We start from the raw sequence: 18,268 nt of genomic DNA, 5'->3' as shown, positions 1-18,268 counted from the left end.
TAATGGACTACTTACATTTCGGGGATTCCGGGCTTAGATCTCATTCCACAAAGTATGATCATTATAGGATAAAGCTGGAGAATACTACCAGAAATAATCACCTGAAGTTAGGGGTAAAAACTAGGTTCTTGTTTTTTAAAACCACCCTTGGATGTCATAATATGTGTTTGATGTCATTATGGAGGAGTGTGCCCTTATTCTTAGGAGACATGTGCCCAAGTATGTAGAGGCGAAGTGGCAGAGGTGATACAGACATCGACATAGACAGACAGATAGATGGATAGGGACAGAGAGAAGGAAGGCAGATGTGACAAATGTGAGTCTAAGTGTCAGGTCTTGGAGTGTTCCGGCTCTGTTGTGTTCAACCTGCCTGGGTTCCATTCGTGACCCCAGCAATGTTCCTAGCTGTGTGATATTTGGCAATTTAACTAAACTCTTTAAGTCTTAGTTGCTTCTTTAAAAATGGAGATAGTGATAGAACTTACTCAGAAGGTCATTGTAAAGATGAAATGACACAATGAACGTGAAACATTGAGGGTGGGTGCTAAGGTCGTAATCCAGGCTCAGTACATGGTAGCTGTGGTCCTATAGCGGCATCAGTCATGGATCCCTGCTGAGGACCTGAAGGTACCCATCCAGCTACCACCTGCAGCACTTGTCATTTGAAAAGTTCAAGATACATTTACAACTGTATGACTGAATCATTATGTAAATTAGAGGCTATCAACAAACACATACAAGTCAAATGAAAATAATTCTTTGGTATCCTAATCTCTGAATCATAAAGGTACACCAAAATGTTTCCTTAGGAATTTTCTGAAGTGTCTTACTAGTTTTTCTCTGGAAAAAAATATATATTATGGAACTCTTAAAAACTCTTTACAACCAAACAAGTGTTTACCTTGTCAAGAACTTCTAGAGACCATTTTGTACCTATACCCTTGACTTTCTCAAATCGTCTTTGTATCTCATCTTCCAAATTGGTTTCTGGAAATATGCAAGATCATACAGGTATCCAAACTAATTGCAAACACTTATGTGTGTCTCTGGGCCAGGCACGAGTTCAATTTCTTATTCCTCAGAATGGCTTTGGGAATGAATTTTATCATCCTCCCCACTGATCCCTGGTAGCCCTGGGGCTCAGGCAGGGGCAGTCATTGGCCCCAGGTTAGAGAGTGGGCAGGCAGGGGCACTGCTAGAATACAGATGTGAACAGTCTGGCTCCGGCATCCGTGCTCTGAATCACTCTGCTGGCCGAGCTGGTGGCCAAGCAGCATAAAGGACACAGCATCTGGTTCGGCCAGCCGGGAGCTTCCACTGCGTACAGTACCTCCTCTTTATGGAGAATTACACAAATGTCATCGTATGTCATTTCACCTTACCCAAACATCACCTCCACAATCTCATTCCATCAGCTGTTTGATCGTCTTCACTAATTTTTCTGCCCTCGCCCTAACCCCCCTCTGCCCACATGTGGATGTTGTTTTTCAGAAGTGGTCCTGAACTGGTACCAAATTGATACAATCTGCCTTAAACCATGCCACTTCACTGATGGAAAGTCTCTTTTTCTGGCTAGTATGTCACTGTGTGTAGGGGTGGGAACTGTGCCTTTTGGGTCACTGTTCTTCCATATTGCCGAGAGTCTTGTGAACGACGACGCTGAACTGCTCAGACGTGCGATGTGTTACTTGGAGGATAAGTGTGCTTTTGGCCCTGACTGCTGGAAACCCAAAGACAAGACTGGTGGACAGGGCTTCAGTGTTTCATGGCGGGTGAGAATGATACAGCCGTCATCCAATTAAAAGTGTTGTTTTCCTTAAGAGACTGAGGTAAAGGGAAAGCATTTAAGAAAGATGGAGTCAGCACAAAGATGAGATAAAGAGAAGCTTTTAAAATTTTAACATTTCTCCTCAAGAAGAAGGGTTTCACAATTTTCTTATTCTATCCAGTTTCAGCCAACGTGTGACAGCTTTGAAGCCAGTAAGATCAGTGAAAGAAAACCATACATTCTCCAGTCATTGGTCCTGGTACTTACTTACTCTGACTCTCTTTGGGCAGAGAGGATATGAATTCAGAGTCCAGCTGTGTCTTAGAAGATGTTTGAAAGTGAAGTGAGGGGGTAGTCATGCTGGAATCAGAATTTCTTCATCAGTTTAAGGGACTTTAGAAATGACTCAGGCCCAACCACCCGTTTTAGAGATGAGAAGAATGAGGCACAGGAATTTGCACAGAGGTGGGACGAGAATCCTACCATGGTTCTCAGGCTGGTGCCCTTCCCATAATACCAGGCTTTTGCGCGGTGGGCTGCAGGCCTACCACCAAAGCAGTAAAGCTATTCAAATCAATAGCTTCGACTATGATTCACAGCCAGTGACTCATAAAAATGTAGAAAGGCCAACTAGTCAAGGTCAGAGGTGTTCTGTCTAGGTGTGAGGTAGCGTCTCTCCGCACACCACTCTCCATCTTTCCAGCTATTTACTTTTACTAGGTTTAGAATAGGGATTATGAAAGTCCACCCCAAAAGGGGCCATGGCTGAGACTCAAGGAAGCCTGGAGCCCACTGATGTGAATGCAGAATTGTGTGTGAGGATGCGTGTATTTTCTCTTCTTAAAATTTCTGAGCAAAGCACACACAGCTTCCACTAGATTTAAGGTAGGAAAAAAGGGGCTTAAGACCTAATACTCTAAAAACCTCCTTGAGATTGAATGGCAGATCTTAGTCATGACATAAAATAGCTGATAAAAAACCAAAACAAAACAACTTTTCAAAAGTTGAAACCAAGGGGGATTTTCGGGAATGGATTTTTTGATTCACAGAAGACTGAGTTGATGAGCTATGAAGAAAGATGAAGGTTATTAATTTTCCGTGTTGGCCATTGGAAAGTAAAGAATGACAAAATTCACATCACATCCTAACTAGCTGAAGTATTTATGTCACTGCAGTTGACATGCCAACTTGCAGAGTGATGAACTGTTAGCCCATTCCCCCGACTTTTAAGATTCACGAGGGCAGGGCTGTCCTTGTTTGGTCCCTGCTGACTCCCCTCCAGCATCCAGCACGGTGTCTGGCACAGACAGAACGTGATGATGGCCTTCCCATGAAGGGAATGTGGCACTTAGGGATTTTGTTTTTTTAAAAGCCACTAAGTTATACTTTTTACATATGGTTAGTCAGGTAAAAACAGAGTAGAAGTCTGTGCAAACGCCACCGTTCGGCCTTGAAACGGGCCTCGGCAGCGCTCGTGTTTCTCTTTCTTGATTATGTGTGGTTAGGAATCTCTGTCCTGTGGTCAAGGTGAGCTGACCAGCCGTGTGAGGGAACCCCGTTATTACAGGCCATTACGGAGTAGCCCGAGCAGCAGAAGTAATTACTGAATGCGCTTGGGTCCTCCGACGAAATCACGGAGGCAGCAAAGTCTGATGGAAATGAGCCTGAACCGACAGGGTTTAATGTCCTGAGTCCTCCCCCACTCCCCAAAATCCCACATCTCACATGTACGCCTAAAGGTAGGCTTTACACTAAGAACCTAATGACCTTACCAGACAAAATACAAATTCTGTGAGCCACAAGTCCTCATGGGCAAAATGGGCATAACACCACCTACCCCCGCCAATTTCCTATCCTTAGGACTATCAAATGAGACAACGCGCAGGAAATTGCCTCGTCAACTTTTTAGCGTGTATTCCTGTTCACACAGATAAGTAATTAAATATACATACCCATTTGAAAAGACCAGTCCTAGGATTATTAAAAGTTTGGCTGCCCTAGTTCACTTAGATTACACATTATGTTAAAGCCATTTAAAGAGGCCATACTTCTTCAGGGGGATAAATGGACATAATGAGCGACTTGGGCTTTGACATATCTACATAATATTATGTAAAAAGTCTATCTCCACTTAACCTCATCTATTTGACACAAAATATAAATTAAATTATGACCATCATTTGGGTACTGTTGGCCTCTTCAAATCATAGGGGAATCCTAGATTTGCTGTGTGGTATTGGAGAAGTAACTTCACCTCTCTGGGCCTCAAGTTCTCTCATTTTTAAGGACTGGATTCTTGTTTATATCTTTGTCAGCTTCAATAATTCTAGCTTCAATTTGATTCATAATCATCCTAATATGTCTGCTTTAGATGATATACAAATCAAAAGACCTGCTCCACCCTTGGGAACTGTAAAATGTGGAGGATAGACACCCACAGGGGTTTTACAAGGATAAAGATAGCCAATGTGCTCTGCCGAAAAACTGCACCCTGACACCATGGGAACAAATAAATCCCGAAGTTCATTGAAGGCTCTGCTCGCCTCACGTCCATGAAACAGACATTGGTATCTGGTAAGTTAGGATTCTAACTTTTAGAAAATTAAGGTATATTATTAGCTACTTTTCAAAAGAAAAGAAAAAGGACATGTGTTTTGAAGGCAGTCCCTTTGGTTCTACTCTGGTCCCTCAAGTGTGTTTCGCACACACTCGGCCACCCCACTAGCTGAGCTCGTCCAGGGCCAGGTCCCGGGGACCCCCTCCGCCCGCGAGGGGACCTTGGCGCAGAAGCCGCTTGCGGGTCCTCCCAGCCTCCCTTCCCCGCGCCCCTGCTCTCCGGGCTCCCACCCCGAGCGGCCTCTCCTCCGGGGTCCGGGCCCGCGGACAGCGCCCCTCCGACGGGCGCCCGGCGGCCACGTGCGCGCCGCCCCCGCCCCTGGGGCCGGGCGGGGGCCGTGGGACCCGCGGGCCACCGCGGCCCGGCTCCGTGCCGAAGGGCGGGGGCAGGGTCGGCGTACCTGGCGGCCCGAGCGGCCTCCGCTGTCCCCGAGCTCGCGTCTGCTCCGGTCCCGAGGCTGCAGGCGGCCCGACGTGGCCGGCCGCGCACAGGAAGCCCGCGCCAGCGAACGTGCGACCCTTTTATAACCCACTTGTGACTCATAACCGACCGGCCGCCTGTTCTGCAAAACCCCCCGCCTCGGCCCCCTCCTGCCTGTTCTTGGAACCTACAGCTTGAAAAACTTTTTTTCTTTTTAAAGGAAAAGTCGAAAAAGCCCAGCGTCCCGAGGATTGGTGTTTTCCCCTTTCCCTTTCTCGTGGGTCATTCTCTCTGTGTGTTTTTTCTCTCGACACACGCCGCGTACTTTCCTGCCCCCGCGCTGCCAGGCTCGGACTCCAACCTTTGTTCTTAATGAAAAGGAAACGCATTCAAATGAGTGCTCAGCCGGTCGGAGGGGAAGTTGCTACTCTTTGCAACTGGGTGGCAGGGGTGCCTTTACAAAATCCTTGCACAGGGGGAAGAAGGGGGAGCCGCAGAGAAGTAAATGGGAGACTTTTTTCTCCCCCACGGAATCCACTGGAGGCAAGAGGGTCCCTAAAATGGTCAAGTGACTCCTCCATGGGACGCTTCCCCTCTTTTCCCTTCTGGAGTCAAGAGTTTGGATTGGGTGGTATATGTGGCCTTTGAGTACAGTCCTATTGCCCACATTTGTACTTGGGGATACTGGGATACAACAGGGCTCGAATCTTCTTTCATTTTGACCTCTGCAACATTCCTTCCCTGCCCCCTTGCCAACCTCCAGGACATATTCCTGGAGCATAGAAGACTTCAGTCTTTCCGGGCGCCTGGGTGGCTCAGTCAGTTGAACATCTGCCTTCCGCTCAGGTCATGATCTTGGAGTCCTGGGATCAAGCCCCACATCGGGCTCCCTGCTCAGTGGGGAGTCTGCTTCTGTCTCCCCCTCTGTCCCTCCACCTGCTTGTGCTCTTTCTCTCTCAAATAAATAAATAACGTCTTAAAAAAAAAAAGACTTCAGTCTTTTAAAGTGTTGACTTCATCGTCTTCCTCTTGACCTCTCCCGTCCTACTAAAAGGGGGGCATTTTCCTGGAGCAGGTTATTTGACGCACTGGGTTGAAATGGATAAAATAGATTTAAGACATGGCACATATCTGCAAGCCTGGTTGAATACCTCCTTCTTGAGCCTTAGTGTACTAAACTTTCAGACCTTGAGGAAGAAGAAAAAAATGTGAAGGAGAGAGAGGAGGTGGTCTGGTGGGCTTAGCCTCCTTGCCCTGTGCTTTGTGTCTTTTCCTAGATAAGACAGGATCACTGCTGGATCCCAGAGCAACTCCTCTATAGCTGGGTCTCCATCCCCGGGGCAGAAGACATCTTAGAAGAGTTTGTATTAAGCCGATGTCAGAAAATTTGTTTCTGGAACTTCTGAATGCATGTCAGAGCACACAGTCCTTAACTTATAGATGGCCGGGGTTGGTTAAGGAACTTGGGAGCATTTAAAAATTCTCTATTGGGGCACCTGGGTGGCTCAGTCAGTTAAGCATCTGCCTTGGGCTCAGGTCATGGTCCCAGGGTCCTGGGATCAAGCCCCAAGTCGGGCTCCCTGCTCAGTGGGGAGACTGCTCCTGCCTCTCCCTCTGCCTTCCCCCTAATGCTCTCTCTCCCACACTCTCCCTCTCTCTCAAATAAATAAATAAATAAATAAAATCCTCTAAAAAATTCTCTATTCTTAAGGCTTATATGGCCATAATGATAACAGGTAACATTTATAAAGCATTTATAAATTTACCATGTGCCAGGCCATGGTCTGAAACTCTTTACGTGAAGGACACTGAGGCACAGAGATATCAAACACTTTGCTTTAGGTCCTAGTAAGTAGCAGAGATGGGTGCAGACCCAGCTCTGCCCGGTGCGTCTGGCTCCGTTGTACAGCCTCCCTGCCTGCCGGGTCCGCCATGTGCATCTCCGGGACCTGGAGCAGAATAATAGTGCAGTAGACAGTGGGGAAAGGAATCAGGGTCCTCACCAGGGTGGGTCACACCCCTCTGCTGGTTTTAAACACTTGCAAAGCCTTTCCAAATTTCCCTTCTCTCATATTAGTTCCTAGTTTGGGATACCCAGTAATGGTGGACAGATAAATGGTTTTTGGGAGTCAAACCACTTGCATCTGGCTGTGGGATCTGAGGTTCAGTTTCCCATGCTTCAGTTTTCTCATGTGTAAAATGAGGAGAATAGTATTTTCCATTGGGGATTGCTATGGAGTGACTTGTGTGTCTTGCCCTGACCCCCATCCCCAGCCATTCATTCATATGTTGTAGCCCTAACCTGTAATGTGACTGTATTAGGAAATAGGGCCTATGAGGAGGTGACCAGGGTTAAATGAGGTCAGAATAGTGGGGCTCTCATCCTTATAAGAAGAGGAAGAGACCCACAGCCCTCTCCACATTTGCACAAAGAGGTCATGTGAGTACACAGTGGGGGGGTGGCGCCTACAAGCCAGGAAGAGAGCTCTCACCAGAATCCTGCTTGACCTGGATCTTGGCCTTTCCAGCCTCCAGAACCGTGAGAAAATCAATGTTCGTTGTTTAAGTCACCCATCTATGGCATTTTGTCATGGCAGCTAATAAAATGATGGATACAGAGTGCTTGCTCCAAGAAAAAGCTTAAGAAAGTAAAGGTCATTTGCTGGCACCCGTGTTGTCCCATGGATGTTGTTATGGGTTGAATTGTGTCCCCCCAAAATTAAACACTGAAGACTTAACCCCCAGTACCTTAGATTGTGACCTTATTTGGGAATAGGGTCGCTACAGATGTAATTAATTAAGCTGCAGTCTGAGGTGGACTCCTAATCTGATAGGACTGGTGTCCTTATAAAAAAAAAGTGCTGTGTATAGAGAAAGAGACACACATAGAGAAAAGATGATATGAAGAGACACAGAGAGAAAATGGCCATCTACAAGCCAAGGACAGAGGACTGGACCAGATCCTTCCCTCACAAAGCGCAGAAGGAACCCACCCTGCCAACACCTAGATCTTGACTTCCCTATGAAAAGATATATTTCTTTGCAATAAGCATCTGCTGTTGAAAACACCCAGTTTGTATTATTTCTTAGAGCAGCCCTAGCAAACGAATCGAGATGTTGTTGCTGGTTTAGCCCCCCTCAAGACTCCTCAGGTCCACCAGAGGCTGAACAGATCAATCCCGTGCCCTCCCAGATAAGAGTTGCTCTTGTTGATACAACTTACTGTAGATAACAGTGAGTAGATTGTGGCCCCTGGCACGATGACACACTAACGAAGTCTTGCTAAAAGCACTGTAAGTTCGGGAGATCCTGCGGAAAACTCACTAATCACAGGGAATGGTGAGGAACCAGCCTACAGTCTCTCTCCTTAAAAAATTAATCATGGAGAAAAAATACTTCTTAGGGGCTGAGTACTCAACTCATATTGAAGAATGTAAGAAAGACATTTCTCAGAGTGGCTAATACTTTTTAGGGGGTGGGCGAAGAAATAGACCGACATTTCAGGCTGGGCCAGCCTATTGAACGTGGCACAAGGTTTCAGTACATTCTTTACTGTGCTGGACAATAAAATGGAGATAATGTGTGACTCTGTGAACTTGTGGACGCTTTCTCCCTGGGGACGAAGTGGGTCAAATTGGCTTCCTCTAGACCCCATGAGTGGCGCAACCATAATTAATGCCCAAGGCTAAAAATGTTGCCTCCATAAGATGTTCAAACTTACTAAATAGTGTTTGTTTTTATTTTTCAGACACAAAGCATCAGAAGTTTTTTTTTCTATTATAATTTAATTTTTATTCCTGTCACTGTTTGTAACGTCTTGGAAGCTCGAATCTGAACTCTTCTGTTTTTCTCAGCCACATTTCCTCTGTAAATGGGTTACTGGTCGAGAGTGTTATGTGACACTCTCAAATGCTTTGGTGCGTTTCCCTTCAGAGGATAAAGGAGTGGCCTTTTTTTTTTCTTTTTTTAAATATTTTTCTGTCAAAGAGATGGAGTTTACAAATTACAGAGAATTAACCTTTCGACTTTGTCTTTCCCATTCACCCCGTCCCAAAGCACAGTGAGGTGAAGTCAAATCTCTGAATAGGACAGTAGTGTTTATGGCGATGAGTTTCAGGCTCTGATTAGCTGTGCCCTAATTGTGTAATCATTCGTATGCACCAATTGTCTCATGAGGGTCCATTGTTTGCATATATGCTGCCTTCTGTAGACAACTTCTATCATAATCTTACTGTTTAAACTTTTCCCAGAGTGAAGATCTTTTGCTCCGGGCTCATTCCCTCTTCTTTTATGCTTTGGGAACCCAGGTTGTCACAGTGTGTTGGAAATATTTCATATAACGAGCAAGAGTTAGGGTCTTGGGACTGACCGGGGATTCTGAAAATATTTTGGTTCATGAACAATGTTGGCAGGGACCATTCTGCTTCCCTGCCTACCAGCATCACGTATAGAGAAAATTCCTGTGCCCGGCCCCATCACTCACTTTATCTGTATCTGACCTCAGCCTCGTTCTTATCTGCCCTGGCCTGGCTCAGCGTTCTCAACTTCAGTTGGTGAATTGATGAGTCACTCTTAGTAAATCACTCTCCACTGTCTTTTTTTTTTTTTTCCTCCTTCCTCCCTGAAATGTCCAGGGAGACTTCTCTGAGTGCCGGCACTGTCTGGTCTCGTGTTCTGTTTCTTCTGGAAGACGGTGGGGCATAAATAGGCACCTGGAACCAGCTGTAAACTCAGTGCTACCCTGATGTTGTTCCCCGTTTTAGTTAGCTCTGGCTGCCATAGCAAAATACCAGAGAGTGGGGGCTTAACCATAGACGTTTACTGCTCACAGTGCTGGAAGCTGGGAAGTACAGCCAATGTAATTCCTGGTGAGGACTCTTCCCGGCTTACAGCTGGCCGCCTTCTCGCCATGTGCTCACATAGCCTCTTCTGAGAGCGCGCAGATGGAGAGACCTCTCTTTCTTTTAAGGCCTCTAATCTTATTGGATTAGGTTCCCACTCTTCCAACCTCATTTAACCGTAATTTCCTCCTAAAAACCTCATCTCCAAACAGAGTCACATTTGCAGCTAGTTAGGACTTCAACATACGAATTTGGGGGGTATACCTTTAGTCCATAGCACGCATTGACTATGGTAATATATTTGGTTTTCTCTTTGTATGTTTTTTAAAGATTTTATTCATTTATTCATTAGAGACAGAGAGAGAGAGAGAGAGGGAGGCAGAGGGAGAAGCAGTCTCCCCTCTCGATCCCAGGACCACGGGATCACGACCTGAGCCAAAGGCAGACACTTAACTGACATAGCCACCCAGGCACCTCTCTCTTTGTATTTTTATATAAATAAAATATTCCCAGTTGTCTCTTTACAGAGATTTGTTTCTAATGTTATAATTATATTGTAAATATTATTTAGATATTCCCACTTTTGCATATTCTCCTGCATCTCTGTCCCTGCCTTTTTTTAAAAAAAGATTTATTTATTTATTTTGGGGGGGTTGTGAGTGATGAGGGAGGGACAGAGGGAGAGAGACTCTCAAGCAGACTCCATGATGGGTGTGAAGCCCGATCTCACAACCCTGAGGTCAAGACCTGAGTCGAAACCAAGAGTCAGAAGCTTAACTGACTGTGCCACTCAGGCACCCCTCCATGCCTGTTTTAAGAACAACTGAGTATAATTCAGTAAGGACTTCAGTGCAGGCCTTAGGAAATGGGGGAAAGTGGATCCAAGGGCGTAGCATTCACAAATTATCCCAACTGAGAAATGATATAAAAGAATTCGAGACGTTCTACCCCCATTGGGTCAATTTGTAGAAAACAGAAAATCCAATATCATATAGGGAAAAGGTGTATATAGATTATTAATCTCTAAACAACTTTGGCCTCTTGGGAGGAAAAAATTGTGTGCAATCACTAATATCTTTCAGGGAGTCAAATATCCTGGGACCGTGCACCTGCTGGGAAAGTGTCCAAAGATGAACAAGAGAATCCAGACAAGTTGCATATTCTTTTTTTTTTTTTTTAGGACTTCATTTTTTTTAAGAGCAGATTTAGGGTCATAGCAAAATTGAGAGGTAAGTACAGAGCCTTCACATATACTCCCTGTCTCTACACATGCACGGCCTCCTCCATGATCAACATTCCCCACCAGAGTGGCACATTTGTTACAATTGATACACCTGCATTGATGCATCATGGTCATCCAAACTTATAGTTTACCTTAGCGTTCACTCTTGGGTGTGCATTCTGTGGGTGGACAAATGTAGAGTGACATGTATCTGCCATTATAGTATCATTCGGAGAATTTTTATTGCTCTACAACTCCTCTGTGCTCTGCCTGTTTATCCCTGCCCACCACTACAACTCCTGACAACCACTTTTCTTCGTATTGTCCCGGTAATTTTGGCTTTTCCATGTAATTGGCGTATAGCTGGAATCATAGCCTTTTTAGATGGGCTTCATTCACTTAGTAATATGCATTTAAGGCTCCTCAGTATCTTTTAATGGCTTGATAGCTCAAGTGGGGAATAATATTCTATTATCTGGATGTACGACGGTATATCCATTCAGCTACTGAAGGACATCTTGGTTGATTCCAACTTTTTGTTGGCAATTATGACTGAAGCTGCTGTAAGCATCTGTGTGCAGGTTTTTGTGTGGACATAAATTTTCAGCCCCTTTGGGTTAATATCAAGGAGCACGATTTCTGGATTGTATGGTAAAAGTATGTTTAGTTTTGTAAAATCTGCCCAACTGTCTTCCAGTGTGGCTCTACCATTTTGCATTTCCACCAGCGATAAGTGAGAGTATGCCTTGCTGCACATCCCCACCAGCATTTGGTGTGGTCAGTGTGTCGTGGTATCGCACTGTTGTTTTCATTTGCCTTTCCCTTATGACATATGATGGGAAGCATCTTTTCATATGCTTACTTGTCATCTGTATATCTTCTTGGGTGAAGTATTTGTTAAGGTCTGTGGCCCACTTTTAAATCAGGTTGCTTATTTTCTTATTGTTGATTTTTAATAGTTCTTTGTATATTTTGAATCACAGTCTCTCATCAGATATGTCTTTTGCAATTATTTTCTCCTAATCTGTGACTTGTCTTCCCATTCTCTTGATATTGTCTTTTACAGAGCAGAAGTTTTTCATTTTAATGCAATTCAGCTTATCAGTGATTTCTTTCATGGATTGTGCCCTTGGTGTTGTATCTAAAGTCATTTGCCAAACCCGAGATCATCTAGGGTTTTCCTATGTTATCTTCTAGGAGTTTTATAGGTTTGCATTTTACATTTAGGTCTATGGTCCATTTTGAGTTAATTTTTGTGCATATTGCATATTCTAAAATTTAAAGACCTGTTATGCAGCAGGCAAAGTTAGCTCTAGAAATAGCTACCTGTGTAACTAGTTCTGAGGTTTCTGGGGCTATAGGAAACCCAGTACCATGAGGGTAAGATCATTTTCTGTCTTGTCCTAGTCAGAGGATCTGCAAGTGCCCCTTCTTGGTGCAGCTGCTTGCCCATTCAGTTCTATTGCTCCCGTCTCTTAGGTTGTGTGAGTATGAATTCTGGACGCATGTGGGTGCTTCTGTCCTTGTTCTTCTTCTCTTCATCATTGCAGCATTACTATCTTCCATAATACAATTTTTCTTGAATTTGCTGAGTGTTAAGTGCTTTCATTTGCTCTCATGAAAATTACCTAATGGAACTGGGTCCAACATTGTGGTTAACTACGATCCCTTTAAGCACTAGTTGGTATCCACGGATCAAAGAGCTTACTAGCCCTAAACCTGCTGGATTAGTGTTCACTGGAGAAAACTCATGGGGACAAGGGCAGGAGCAGAGGTGAAAGTTCCTTGTTGCCCTTCCCACTCTGAGGCAGATTGCAGCAACCCGTTTGGGGCAAGATGTTAGCTTCTGGGAGAGTGACCTTGATCCTTGGATTGGAAGACTTTAAGCATGGTGATTAAGGAAGCACTTGCTCTTTTGATGCGATCGGGGCCAGGGTCCCAAACTTATGAAGCTGTCCAGTATAACAAACTAGTGACAAAATTTGCCACTTTTCCCTTCATAGGGGAGGAAACATAAACCTCTTTCCTGGCATGTTCTGAGTGGTTTGGTAGGCAGAAAAATGACTCTTTCAAAAATGTCCTTGTTCCAATCCCTGGGACCCATGAGTATGTTATGTTACACAGCGAGTGAGAATTTAAATTGTTGATGGAATTAAGTTTGCTAATCAGCTGACCTTAAACTAGAGAGATTATACTGGATTCTTCAGGTGGGCCCAATGTGATCACAAGGGTCATATACACATGGAAGGGGGAAGCAAAAAAGTTAATGTCAGAGTAATGCAGTATGAGAAAGACACAACGGGCCATTGTTGGTTTTGAATGAACCAAGGAATATGGGCAGCTTCTAGAAGCTAGAAAAGGCAGGAAAACGAGTTTTCCACTAGAGCCTCCAAAGGGAACACAGCTCTGCCGACCCATTTTAGAATTCCGACTTCCAGAACTGTGAAATAATAAATCTACCCTGTTTTAAGCCATTAAGTTTGTGAGCAAACTTACAGCAACAAAGGAAGCTAATACAGGTGGGGTTACTGAGGTTTAAACTTCATGCTTGACCAGCATCGATCACCTTAAGAAGCTGGGGGGTAGCCAGTAGTCACAGAACTTTGCAAGAGGTCGACTCCTTCCCCGTGATCATTCTTGGACAAAACAACACTTACCATGAACTCTTACCTCTCACTAATGTTTCTTTTTCTTTCTTTTTTAGATTTTATTTATTTATTTGACAGCGAGAGAGACAGCCAGCGAGAGAGGGAACACAGGCAGGGAGAGTGGGAGAGGAAGAAGCAGGCTCCCAGCGGAGGAGCCTGATGTGGGCCTCGATCCCAGGTCCCTGGGATCAGGCCCTGGGCCTAAGGCAGACACTTAACGACTGAGCCACCCAGGTGCCCTGCACTAATGTTTCTAATTCAAATGTAGAGGTACACGGTGTTACTTAACTTCGACATTACACCTGCCTTTCTTCTTTCTCATGTGAAACATTTGACTCCCAACGGCATCAACATTGCTACATTCGCTTTATCCTAACACACCCCCCACACACCCCAGTGGTACTGATGGTACTATTACTACTGAAAACAGCTTCATACTTTGTAATTTCTTTTTCAGCTCCCTGTCCCACAAAGAATATAGCACATGAGATGTGCATTAGAGGTTAGATTTAACTGTCTTGTTTTAAAGTCACTTGAAATAATTTCTCTCTGTTAGCTACTAACTTAATGCGCAATTAAGTTAATTTGTTTAATCTACTTTCAATTTTTAGGTATTGCTTTTTTAGTTTGAGTTGTTTTCATTTTATCTATTTTCGTAACTCATTTGCATGGTTTCACACTCAAATTTCTAAAACAAGCTATATTTCAAAAAGACTACCTTCTTTTCCTTAAAAAATATTTTTATAACTTATCCTTCAGTTTTTGAGTCTATGCGATTATCTCATCTTCTTTTTCTTAGACAAATGTCAGTGTGCTGTCTACACTTTTCTTCATCTTGTTTTTCTTACTTTATAATATATCTTGGCTATCACACCACAGCAGAAGATAGAGATAGTCCTTATTACAGATGCATGGTTGTCTTAGTTCAAGTTTCTTTAACAAAATACCATAGACAGAAATCAATTTCTCCACAGTTCTGGAGGCTGGAAGTTCGAGATCAAGGTTGTCGGCAGATCCAGCATCTGATGGCCATTTCCCCTGTGTCCTCACGTGGCAGAGAGAGGAAGCAGGTTCTTTTCTGTCTCTTCCTATAAGGGCTCTATATTTTATCGTAAGGGCTCTACCCTCATGACCTACTTAACTCCCAAAAGCCCCATCTCCAAATACCATCACATTGGAGATTAGGGTTTCAACATGAATTTTGGAGGGACACAGGTTTTCAGTCCATAGCAATAGTCTTCCACTGCAGTCCCCATATAGATGGACATTTGAGTGGTTTTCAATGTTTTACAATTATAAATAGTGGTATAATGAATACTCTCGTGTTATCTAATTTGGTATTTTTACCAATTTTACAAGTCAGAATTCCACCAGAGAAACAGAATCAGGATATTTATTGCAAGGAATTGTCTTGAGGAATTGTTGAAGCTTGCCAGGTAAGTCTGAAATCTGCAGGGCAGGCTGGCAGGAAGGGCAGACTAGAAATATTAGGCACAAGCAATTCCACAAAGGGAATTTCTTATTCTTCAAGGAAGCCTCTGCTCCCAAGGACTTCCAGCTGGGTGAATTGGGCCCGCTCAAATAACCCAGGATAATCTTCCATACTTAACGTAAACTGATTACGGTCCAGGAGGCGGGGCCTGGCTGGGGCGCCTCAACACACATGCCCAGGATGCCCGCCTGCCCCACCCCCCTGTTGCTATAAAGGGAAGTGGGCTGTGAGCTCTCCCATCTCCATCCCACCTTTTGAAGCCACATTTACGGGTCGCTTGTCAGACCCCAGCCTCCACAATGGTGAAGCAGATGGAGAACAAGTATGCTTTTCAGGAAGTTGAACAGTACAGAAGATAAACTTGTCATAACTAGTTAACTTCTCGGCCACGTGGTGCGGGCCTTGCAAAAAGATCAAGCCTTTCTCTCATTGCCTCTCTGAGAAGAATTCCAACGTGGTGTTCCTTGAAGTCAACATGGATGACGGTCAGGGTGTTGCTACAGTGTGAAGTCAAATTCGTGCCAATCTGCCAGTTTTTTTAAAAAGGAACAAAAGGTGGGTGAGTTTTCTGGAGCTAATAAGGAAAACTTGAAGCCACCATGAATGAATCTAATTATGTTTTCTGATAACATAACCAGCCATTGGCTGTTTAAAATTTGTTTTTTTTTTCATTTACAAAAGGAAAGATCAAGTATGAAGACTGTTTACCCAACTGCCATCTGATTATAAGTGACAATAAAATATTAATTCTCTCCTTTAAGAAAAAAGTAAGTGGATTATGGACTTTAATCACATCTACAAAATACTTTCACAGTAGCACCTAGATTCGTGTTTGAGTGAATAACTGGGGACTATAGTCTAGCCAAGTAGACACATCAGACTGACAATCATGCCAGTGTGTCTTTTGGATAGATTTCTAAATGCGGAATTACTGGGTCAAAGGATATATGCTTACATAATTTTTCTAGAGATTGTCAAATACCTTTCCGGAAGGATTGTACCATTTTACATTCTAGCTACTAATGTATGAGAATGCCTGTTTCGTTACAGCTTCACCAAGAAAATATATTTTGGGTTTTTCTCAACTGGATAGATAAAACATGTTACCTGACTATAGTCTTATTTTGTGTATTTTTTATTATATATAAAGTTGGGCTTTGTAGGAGGTCGGATGGCCATTCTTAATCCATCGCCACTTGCTTCTGGCATATAACCATGTGGTACACTAGAGTAGATGTGGTCTGTTTTCCTGCCTGCTATGGGCTGAATGTTTATGTCCCCCCTAAAATGTGTACGTTGGAGCTGTGATCCCCAACATGATAATATTTGTAGATAAGGCCTTTGGAAGGTGATTAAGTCATGAAGGTGAGCCTTGATGAGTGAGATTAGTGCCTTTATAAGAAGAAACACAAGAGAGATAACCTCTCTCCCCACCGTGTGAGGATACAGCAAGAAGCAGCCATATATAAACTAGGAAGAGGACCCTCACCAAGCCATGCTGGTGCCCTGATCGTGGACTTCTAGCCTCTGGAACTGAGAAATAAATGTTGTGGTAGGCCACCCAGTGGGATATTCTCTTATAGCACCTGGAACTGTACTAAGATACTGCTCCAGTGTCCTGTGGACAATGGAACGTTGGTGGATGAATGCATATAAAAGCCTAAATGTGCCTTAAGTGGATTGGCTGCTTGTGTGTCTGTGATCTGTCATGAGAAGAGCATGCAGTGAAAAATCTCTGGTTCAAGGTGAAGACAGAAGACACATTGAATAGAACTGAACCTCGTATTTATCTTGCAGCCTGGAACTTAGAACATGAATCCCAGAGTCTGGAGCCCAGGATAGTCCAGCATATTTGCAGCCAGCTTGGAGACCTGTAGTGAGAAACACGTGGTTACTACTTTTAAGGCACTGAGGTTGCTTGTTATCCAGTGTAAGGTTGTCATGACTGACTAGTATAGCGTATTTCCATCAGTTTAAGTCTGCTTTTGTGTCTTTGAGGAGTGTAATGCTTTATAAGATTTGTAGTATTGTCATATAATATTTAAAAAATTCTCTTCTGTATTTATTTCTATAGCCTGTGAGATTTTTAAATGTTTTTCATTTAACAAATAGCTACAGAGTACCCACATGTACTAGGCAATGTTCTGGTGCATGAGAACTCAGTGGCCAGCAAGGCTCGCATGGAACTTAAATTCTTGTGGTTTTCTTTCGTTACACTTGCTTGAGGTCTGTGTATTTCACTGATTTTTTCCAAAGAACTAGTTCTTGGATTTACTTTCTAAGACTCACTTTCTCTTCCATATTACATTACCTTCTTTTTTTAGCTTTATGCTTCTTTCTCCTTTATTTTGGTTTATTTTATTGTTCTTTTTCTAACTCCTTAAGTTGAATTTTAACCTTCCTTCCTTCCTTCCTTTTTTCTTTCCTTCCTTCCTTCCTTTTTTTTAAAAATAAACTTAAGGCTAAAAATTATTTTTTGAGTACCACTTTGAAACGATTTCACTAGTGTTTGTATGTATTGTCATGGTTTTATTCATTTCTAATGAGCCCATCATTAAAGTTTAGATGCCCTTTTATTCCGGTATTTCATAAAATGTTTTTAAAGAACACTTCTAGGTGGTTATCTTTTTTTGTGTTGTTTGTTTTATAACAGTCTGTTCCTTGTGTTTTCAGACAGAATTTTTTTCTCCAAATCTCTTTGAGGGAAGGTATTTCTAGTTATGGAGCCATGAAGGGGTTGGGCGCTGGAAATCAACCAAAAGCAGATAACAAATTGAGAAGCCTTTATTCTTGAAAAGCTACTGGAACTTCAGGTAAGAACAGTAGGAGTATGGCCTTTTGCACTTGGACTGCACTCATCCCTCCCTTCTTCCCTCAACCCAACTTGGTTAGCAGAATGATAGTTTTATCAGCATGGGGATGATCATGGAACCTAATAGCTTTGCTGCCAGAGGGGATGAACTCAATTTGGGTGTGTGTGGAGGTGGTGGTGAAAATGTTTTCCTTGTTGTTTAGAAGAGATGGACATGGTTGAGGACAAATAAAGAAAGGTGTAGCTTTGCAAGCCTGGATGGGGTGAATGGTGGACCAGCCAGAAATTTCATGGGGAGATCCTGGAAATGAAGGACCCGTAGAAAGGCCAAGATAATCTCTCCATGTATTCTTGGCTGGCTGGAAAACTGTACATGCTCGGAGGAGACCTGAGGGAGGCTGGCGAAAAGGGAAATCAGAGGGAGACTTGAGAATTGGCTGTCACTTTA

General features: G+C 43.5%; 1 pseudogene; it reads left to right on the top strand.

Annotated features, from left to right (window-relative positions):
* Positions 1-15,307: 15,307 nt before the first annotated feature.
* LOC123784410 (thioredoxin pseudogene) lies at positions 15,308-15,611 on the top strand (annotated as a pseudogene).
* Positions 15,612-18,268: the final 2,657 nt, after the last annotated feature.

This window comes from Ursus americanus, chromosome 4 (genome assembly GCF_024610735.1).
Source record: "Ursus americanus isolate L20-20 chromosome 4, mUrsAme1.1.p, whole genome shotgun sequence".
Lineage (NCBI taxonomy): Eukaryota > Metazoa > Chordata > Mammalia > Carnivora > Ursidae > Ursus > Ursus americanus.
This window is presented reverse-complemented; position numbering and strand designations above follow the sequence as displayed.